General features: G+C 43.7%; 1 protein-coding gene across 3 annotated transcripts in view; it reads left to right on the top strand.

Annotated features, from left to right (window-relative positions):
* The first annotated feature begins 377 nt into the window (after positions 1-377).
* Positions 378-9,357, top strand: part of KANK1 (KN motif and ankyrin repeat domains 1) — a 206,140-nt gene continuing 197,160 nt past the window's right edge. For 2 of the 3 annotated variants that reach the window (XM_065908382.1, XM_065908381.1), the window contains exon 1: positions 379-471. The gene's annotated coding sequence lies outside the window, so the exon portion shown is untranslated. Of the gene's footprint in view, positions 472-9,357 lie in introns of all 3 variants that reach the window. The other variant, XM_065908383.1, reaches the window with a different exon arrangement.

The raw sequence follows: 9,357 nt of genomic DNA, 5'->3' as shown, positions 1-9,357 counted from the left end.
TGCTCGCGGTGCAGAAGCCAGCGGACCGGGGTGAGGCGGCGGAGGTGCGCAAAGGTGCCCCGTGGGCCTGGTAGAGTCCGATCGGCGCGCAGGCGCACTGGAGTCTGCCCGCCGGCCGGCTCGCGCGGGTACAAAGAGAGCGCCGCCGAAAGCCAGGGTCCCTTGAGGTCCCGGGAGCCGTCTGCGGTTTTGCAGGCCCGAGCTGTCCTTCCGTCCCGCTCCGGGACGCAGCCGCAGCCGCAGCCGTTTCCCGCCCGGAGTCGGAGGCTTGCGGGTCCCCCCCGACTTCCTTGCCTTTGCTGTAGCAGCGGGGCCCGGGTTGATCCGGTACGTTCGGGGTTTAATTCTGGCGCTCGCTAGCCCGGGGCCGGCTCCGCCCCCTGCGCCCCGCCCCCTTCTCCGAGGTCCCTGAGCTGCCGGCGAGGCAGCGAGCGGCCGGCGCGCGCCGCAGGTTGAGAGGAGCTGCTGGAGGTGAGTGGAGCTGAGGGCTGCGTTGCGCCACCTTCCCGGGCGGGTTGGCCGGGGGCGTGGGGCTCCGACCCTGCTCCGGGTTGGTCTCCACGCCCAGTCAAGCCAGCTTGGGGCGCGCCGGGGCGCACGGCGGCCGTGGCGGTGGCGGAGGGCAGCCCCTCGCAGGCTCTCTCTTGCCGGGTTACCCCGGCGGCCTCAGGACGGGCCTAGGGACGGGGTCTGAGAGGTTCCTGCGACCCCGCAACTTGCGGGGTTCGGCGCACTGGCGGAGGGGCTCGGGGGTTTTGGAAGGGGAGTGCGGCGCGCCCGGCTCGGGGTCAGCGGGAAAGTCCGAGCCGGGCCAGGAGGCGGGAGGGTGCGGACGCGTCCCGGGTCGGGACTCACGGCCCTGTGGCCCCGGGGCCCTTTCATTAGTCCAGGATCGAGTGAGAGAGCTCTCCGAGGCGTCTCCCCGAGAAGTTTTCGGCTCAGCTCCGCTGGAGGGAGTGGCAGTCGACCACTTTCTTCCTCAGCGGCGGAGTGGCAGGTGGCCTCGGTCGCCCTCAACCGACTCGGAGATGGCTCCGGCCGAGGTTGCCGGGGCCGGGAGGTGGGGGAGGGGTGTGGGCGCCCTGGGCCTGCCGCCAGTCGAACCCCGCCGGGACAGCGTGGGCTTCTGGAGTCTCCGGGGGCTTCTGGTGGCCGTCGAGGGAGGCTGCGAGCGCCCTTAAGCAGACTTGGACCCTCAACTCCCCCTCCTCCCACTTCCCACGGCCACAGCAGCGTCCTCCCCTTGCCCGTTCTTCACCCGGTCAGTGCGGAACTCTCAGAGGCGACTCTTCGCGGCAGGTCCTGCAAGTCAGCAAGAACTGTGCTGCACCGGGGTGGCTTGGAGAGGGCTTTGTCGAGTGAGCCTTAAAAACAATCTATGGCGTCCCCCAGCGCTCGCTGTCTGCACATGGTCTCAGCTGAGGTTCGTCTCTTCGAATTAATTGAAGTATTATATCAAGACAGGCGCTTGGAGACCAACAAGGAAAGTTAACTACCCAGTTCTGTAATTGTGCACTTTCTTGCCCCAGCTTCATCCCATCCATCTCTGAGCTGAATGGAAAGTCAGGGCCAGCTTCCTCGTTTTTAATTCCGTGAATTTATTCAGCTTCGTTTTTAGGTGGTACTTAGCTGTCCATCTGCTATTTGCTCGCTTCATCCAACTTTCTCTACAGAAAACTTAGGCTTTCCCACATTTTATTTATTTTAAAAGTTGACACATGACAAATGTGCCATAAATTTTATTCACAAAGTTGTGCAGGCATCCCTATTATCTAATTCCAGAACATTTTCATCACCGCCCAAGTAACGCCTTACCCATTAATCAGTTATTCCCCACTCCCTTCCCCCTGCCTCCCACTCCCTCATTCTAAGGTGAAGCTTTTTCAAGATGGAAATTGAATGAGAAAACTGACAGATTATTAACTTCAGTTCTTTTTCAGTTAGTAGATTTGGGAAGAGGTGTAGCTGCTGAAGCAGTGGATGAAAAATTAAGAATGGTTGTCCTCTGGACATTGTCCTCTGGAGATTACAGTATCTAAGGATGGAGGAGAGGCTTCCAGTAGAGGAATAATTGCCTCTTTTAAAAACACACAAATTAGGACTACATTTTATCCCTGTAGGAAGGGCACACTCATGCTTTGGGACACTTTTTGCACTTTAGATTTGCCAAGTCCACAAATCAGTCTAGTTGAGGTTCTACCTCAGCAAATGTAAGTTCTATTTTATGTATGTGTATGTTTGTTTTGGGAGGAGGTTTTAGAGGGAAAAAAAGGACTCTAGATTTTAAAGTATCCACTGTCCCCAAAGAAAGAAACCACAGGCAAATAGCCATTAGGATGGTTACATTCAGACTTGAATTGATATGGTGAGTAAGGTGCTTGCTTGCCGGAGTGCTGAGAATCTACATCTCCTGTCTCCTGCGTTGCAGGCAGATTCTTTACCTGCTGAACCATCAGGGAAGCCAGTGAGAGAGCATCTGCTCTCATATGGTCCCTGAGCTACTGTGCTCATGTATTTACCCCTGGTCTGAGGAAGAGGATGGGAACGGGTCTAGTTGGAGGTAATTCAAGAAACTGAGGAAAAGATTGGAGAAAGCCTGAGAGGGGAGTACTTGTGGGAGCTGAAGTGTGTTAAAATGGAGAAGAGTGAGCACATTCAGAAGCAGCAGAGGGAATCTCAGTGAGAAATTTCAAATGTTTCACTTAGGCATTTGTTGGACTATTTGTGCATGTTCTAAAAATCACATTTCAGTGAGCAGAGTTGAAGCTATGCAAATTATGCAACAACCACTACTCTTCTGCCCTCAAATCGAATGAAGCCAAGTTGGTTTCAAATGTTACAGAGTGTTTTATGCCTGCTACATGGTGGCTTGGCTTATGCATCTTGTAAAGTAATTCTTAAAGTTGAACTGTAAGACACATATACATCTTAGGTGTATAATTTGATGAATGTTCACAAAGTTAACATAAACTTATATCCAGCACTGAGATAAAGATACAGAGCAATGCCATGCCTTTTTTTCCCCAGTCATACTCTCTTCCCAGAGGTAACTACTGTCTCAACCATAGGTTAGTTTTGCCTGTCCTGGTGATCTATATACAAGGGATCATATAGTATATTTTTGTGGTTTTCCTGTTTGTTTTGTTTTTGGTGTCTGACTTCTTTCACTCAAAATTATGTTTGTGATACGTTGCCATGTTGTCACATGTGGCTGTAGTTCAGTCATTATCATTGCTCTCCAGTGTTTCATTGTGACTACGCCACAGTTTATCCATTCTAGAGTTGATGGGCATTTGAATAGTTTCCAAGTTTTGTCCATGGGGAATAGTGTGCTTGAACATTCTACTGTATGACTTGATATACATTACAAATTTGTGTTTAGGGTATATACTGAGGAGTAGTATATACTGATTAGAATTGTGCTTAACCCCTCTCTTCCCTCTTTGCTCTCAAATAAAATTCAGTGAAAATTTCTCTAAGGTGAAGGCTGCTCCACTAACTTTCATTTAGAATAAACAAATGTCAGTGAGCTTTAATAAGTGATAATTACATTTTTATTTTATGCAAGGCCCTGGTGGGAGAATTAAGAGTTGAAGACTCTCATTTGGTTCATAGCAGATGGGGAGTTGTAAAGATAGAAAATTGATGGAGGCCGAAGGATAGAAATATCTGATAAAATGGCTCACTGGAAAAGTAGGGGAAATTAACACTGAAGAGAGAGATTTGGGTGATGTTTAGGGAGATTGAACCTTGAAGAATGTGTACAGGTGGGGCCTAGAGTAAAAGGCATTTCAGTGTAGCTCATAGCCTTTGAAGAAGCAAGGAAGTCCAGCAGTGCTTGACACATGATAGCATTGTTAGTCACATGCTCGGAGACCCAGGTGAATGGCAATTTGAGATTGTGCGCTTCATCTAATGACTGTGTGACTGCTGAACCAGCTTAGTAATCTTTGAGGAAATGTTATAGCGCTCGATCCAGACTGGCTAGTTTGAATCTAGGTGCTGCTGCTTGCTGTGTGACCTTTCATACAGTTACTGAATCTCGCTGTGTCTCAATTTCCCATCTATTAAAAAGAGATAATAAAAGCACTCCCCTCATGGGTTATTTAGAGGATTAAATTAGTTAAAACAGCACAGAGAGCACGTTGAAATTTGGTACACAGTAAGTGCTGAACATGTTTGCCGCTGTTGTTTCTTTAATTTAAAATTTGTAAATTCCTATAGTAATATCTGTACATAGTAAGAATAATGCAGATAACAAAACAGTGTTTAAAGTGAAAACTTAAAACACTTTACTCCTTTCTGATCCCAGCTCAGCCACAGTCTCTTCTCCAGTGTGATAACTGTAAACTATTCCTGTTTTTAGTTCTTTTGGTGGTTATCATTGAACTTAAAATTTAGTGGCTTAGACAGTTGTTTCATGGTATTATGTGTTCCGTGGGTCAAGGATGCAGGTAGGGCCTGACTTCTCCTCCTCCTGAGGCATTGACTGAGGTCTCTCTGTAGCATGCAGCTGGTGAATTGGCTGGGCTGGATAGTCCAGGAAGGCTTTACTTCCATGCCATGTGCCTTGGGACGGGTGGCTGGAAGACTGGGTGCAGCACTGATTGTTGACTGGAATACCTACACGTGGCAACTTCAGCATGGTGGCCCCAGGGAGTCTCTCTACTTACATGGCCACCAGCTTTCCCCAGATATTAATCAGGGTCTGAAGAGAAACAAACCAATAGGATGTGCATGTATTTATAGAAAGATTTATTATAAGGAATTGGCTGAAGATTATGGAGGTTGGTGATTTCCAAAATCTGCGGTGTGAGGCAACAGCCTGGACATCCAGGATAGCTAATGTTGCAGATGAAGACTCAAGGCAGACTGCTGGAGAATTCCTGCTTGCTCAGGGAGGCCACTCTTTTTGGTCCTATTCAGGCCTTCAACTGATTGGGTGAGGCCCACTCATATTATGGAGAACAATCTGCTTTACCCAGAATTCACCAATTGAAATGTTAATCTCATTCCAAAACACCCTCCAAGTGGACACATACAGTTAACTTGAGCTATGAGTGCCTCAAGTGAACCAGTTGGAATCTTCTTGACCTTTTATGACCGAATCTCAGAAGTTACATAACTTCCTTTTCACCAAACTCTGCTGATTGAGTCAGTCACAAAGCTAGCTCAGACTGAAAAGGAGGGGATCTAGACCAGCCACTTGATGGGAAGAGTGTCAAAGAATGTGTAGCTTGCTTTTTAGGCTGCCACAGTCTACACTTGAGTTCACAAATTTAACTATAGCTATTAACTCCCTGCTAAGGAAGGAGTGGAATTTTTATTATCTCCCACCTCTCTTTTCTTCCTTCCCCCTTTGCTTCCCATTATTTATTAGGTACCCAATTATTTTTATCTTATTAATTTTAGTTCTCTTTCTTCAGTTATGTGTGTAATTTTAAATAAAGCGTTCCACACTTGGTAAGGCTGTGGAGAGGTGGCAAGCTCATGTTTGTTGGAGTGTGTGTGTGTGTGTGTGTGTGTGTGTATTGGAAAGGGCAGTGAAAGAGAACAACAGAACTGTTTGTTCTGTGTGGAGGATGCCTGACCGTGAGGATCTTATGAAAACACACCAGCTACTAGGTGTGTGAATTGCCTGTGAGCGTGTACTCTCCATAAGCAGAGCAGGTGATACCATACAGCAGTTTTAATTTTCTCTCTTTGACTTCTAAACTCAGGTACTCCTTTGCCTTTTCCTTCCTTCAGCTTTGCATTTAAAGTATGAATGCTGGAAGCAAATGATCCTCTCACTGATGAAGAATCTCGGAATAGATACACTGTTGAGTTAGCTATTAGTGTACAGGTATATACACCAGAAAAGCCTGTCAGAAATTAAGTATCCTCATGTTTCTTTTGTTACGGAAGCAATCAGTTAATTGGAAAGAGTTATATATATCAGACACTGTCAGGAACCCTGTAGTTCTGTTGTAGGGTGGTGTTTTTTTTTTTTTTTTCCTTTTTAAAAAATTTCATTTGGGGAACTCCCTGGTGGTCCAGTGGTTAGGACTCAGCACTTTCATTGCTGGGGCCTGGGTTCAATCCCTGATTGAACTAAGATCCTGCAAGCTTTGCAGCACAGCCAGAAAAAAAAAAACCAAAAAACACTTCAGTTAGTTAATGGAATTGAGCAGTGGGGCTTAAAGTCTCAGGAGACATACTAATGCATTTTTATAATTATCTAATCCCTTGAGGAGCATACAAGAGGAACTTCCATTCTTGTTGGTTTCCATTTATTGCATTGAAGTTAAGACTCCTTTTGATATTTTATATAAGTTTTGGCTTGATTAGAGGCAAAAACTTAAATTTGTTGATTGCATTGCATTTTTGGCTATGTTTGTTCAGATTTCTATTGGTAATTCTGACTTGTTTACCCTTTGATCTTAGGGAGAATATGAAAAAATAATTAGAGCATAGGTAGAAATCAAATTTATTCAGCCTGAATTTATTCATTCAGCCTGAATTTATTTATCTTTCCTCCTCTCCCTGTGCCTTTCCCTCTTTCTCTCCAATCCCTCTCTTTTTTTGTATTCCTCTTAATAGAATTGTTCTTTCCTATAAAAAATGCTGGTTTAAGAGCAGATTTTTTTAGGGGCTGTAGTTGTCCATATTATGTGATGTTTTGACTCACTTTTCTATCAGATACTCCCTTGCCTGCCTTCCCATAGAGCCACAGACCCAAGCTGATCATCTTTGTATTATACTCACTTCGATTCACTACTCTAGCCCAAAGGGTATCCTTCTAATATCATTGATTACTTTTGTCAGATTTTTTTTTTATACATATAGAGTCACAGAGCATGTACTTTATTGTGTCTGGCTTCTCTCCTTGTCATATTTGTAGGATTGATCCATGTTGTTTCATATGGCTATGGGTTATTTATTTTCGTTTTTTATTGTGTTCCATTGTGTGAATATACTACTGTTTATCCATCCTACTGGAGATATACATTGAGTTGTTTCTATTTTGGACCTATATGAACATTGTTATTATGAACAACTTTGTGCATGTTTTCTCATGAACATATGTATACATTTCTGATAGGATAAGTATCTAGGAGTGGAATTGCTGAGCCACTCAGTTTGGCTGTAGTAGATTCTGCCAGAGTGGTTTTATTATATTTCCAACAGTTTATGTGAGTCCTAGTTGCTCTGCATTCTTGCCAATGCTTCTTATTGTCTATTGTCCTCTTTTAGCTATTCAGGTAAGTGAGTGTTATTGAATTCCCCAGATGATTTATGAAGATGAGCACCTCAAAGATGGCTTGTTATTCTTTTTGTTTTACAGCATAGTGAGATATAAAAGTCAGGCCAGCTAAAGAATTAATTGAGACTTTGTATCAGTTTTTTAAACCAGTCTAGCTTTTCTGTTTCTTCTTGCTGTATAATTCATTTTTTGTGAGTTTTTTCTTTTAACTGGTGGGAGATACATCTCAAGAGATTTACTATAAAAAAAGTTTAAAAAATGAAAGTTTGTGAATAAACTCTACTGGTTCTGAGAATAAAAGTATTCAGTATATAGAAAGACTGCAATTTTGCTCATTTTGTCTTAATCTTTCAACTTTTCTAGTCTGCAAAATCAATCTATTGATTTTTGCCATTCACTGTGACATTTTAATAAGGGATTTGCCTGAGTCATGCTCTGTAGTTGGCCAGGAATTAGATTTCTACCTGAAAATATAAAAGAATATTTGAGTTCTTGGTGCATATTTTTTTTTTTAAAGGAAAAACAGCAGTTGTCAACACAAGGATAAATTGGATACTCTAAAGCCTCAGTGTTCATGCTGAAAGTTTTTGCCTTTTCTTTGAAAATGAAGTAAATAGTTTCAATGAAACTTAACATATGACTTGGTGTGCTTGAGTTTGTTTTGATTTATTTTCTGTTGGCCTTTTGAAATTTCATCCTTCTTCTCTTTAGGGCATCTATTTTATCTTCCCAGTTGTTTCTTTTTAAGGATTATATTCCTCTTTAAGAATGCAGCCTAGTTCTGAACTTATTCAATGTTCTGTCTTCCCTTAAATATTACTAGGGGTAATACTGACCAAGGGATAGACACTGTTGGTCTTAAATACTTTTAAGGTATTTGTGGGTACTGTTTGGTTTCTTTCTGGCAGGGTTGAATCTTGTGCGGCATAACCTGAAGGGTATTTGGAGAATGCTGGCTTCTGACCTTGAGGGCAGAATAAGATTTCTCTGCCTCCAGAAACATCACCCTTTGATCTCCTTTCTAAGTTATGATTCAGGAGTGGGAGGAGAGTTCGCGGAATCCCTATCAAGGAGAGGAGACTTGGAGAGAAAAGATTGGGGTTAACTTACTCGAAGTTTGTCAGCCTTGGCAAGGTTCCACTAACAATTGGGAGAAGCAACTCAAATAGTTCACTGCTTTGAAAGTTTGTGTATGTTGTTTGGTTTTTTTTTAATGTTGAGAGAATTCAAGGTTAGTCCTCGAATGAAGTTATGTGAACTTACTTGTGTTCTCTTATGTTTTTACTGGGGGGAGTGAAAAAGGGAGCGGTTGTGGCTCTAAACTGGGGTCTGAGAATTGTTCATCACATTGGGAATGACAACCATGTGCGTGGCAAACAGTATGGAGACACTGCCTTGAGGAACAAAAGGGGCTTTTTGTGGAATAGCCAAGTTATGCTTTGTAGGCATTCAAGAGTATATGTTGAATGAATGTGTATGCTTTCATCAGTGACATACTAGGGCTGCCAGATCTGCACAAGGGCACTAGTTCATTAGTTTTTATAGTGGTTTGAGGTGCCCCCTGAAGAGTAACCTATCCTGCAGATGATCAGGAATTTCATGCTTCCATCTGTTGAAATTTAAACAGTTTGGTTATAAAGAGATTTGCCCTAACAAGATTTGACCGCACCTGCCAGGTGTGTATGTGAGTCAGGTGTTGATTCTCCAGTGCCCCTCTTTCACATACACCTTTCATGTGTATGAACTTAGAGACATGAGGGTACTTACTATAAGTTATCTTCCCCACATTTCATGGACTTTTTTGGAGAGTTTTTATCTATTTTTAGGCTAATAGAGAAAGAGAACTGTTTCTTTTGTTTGTTTTTTAGGTTTCTTTTAGCCAACCTCAGGAAACAAAAGGCTACTGTTTGGAAACCAGGAAAAGCTAATTGGAAAGACTTTGTTTTCCTTTGGTGAAATCCCTTGTGCTCATACAGGGTTTTTGTTTTTTTTTTTTTCACACCTTCTAGAGAACCAAACTCTCTCTCACTGAGAAATAAAGAGCTACTGTGTCTGGGCTCAATTCTGCCTGTTTTTGGGCAGAGTCTTCCAAGGGTTCACCTTTTGAAGTC

This window comes from Muntiacus reevesi, chromosome 17, assembly GCF_963930625.1.
Source record: "Muntiacus reevesi chromosome 17, mMunRee1.1, whole genome shotgun sequence".
In the NCBI taxonomy this organism is placed as follows: domain Eukaryota; kingdom Metazoa; phylum Chordata; class Mammalia; order Artiodactyla; family Cervidae; genus Muntiacus; species Muntiacus reevesi.
This window is presented reverse-complemented; position numbering and strand designations above follow the sequence as displayed.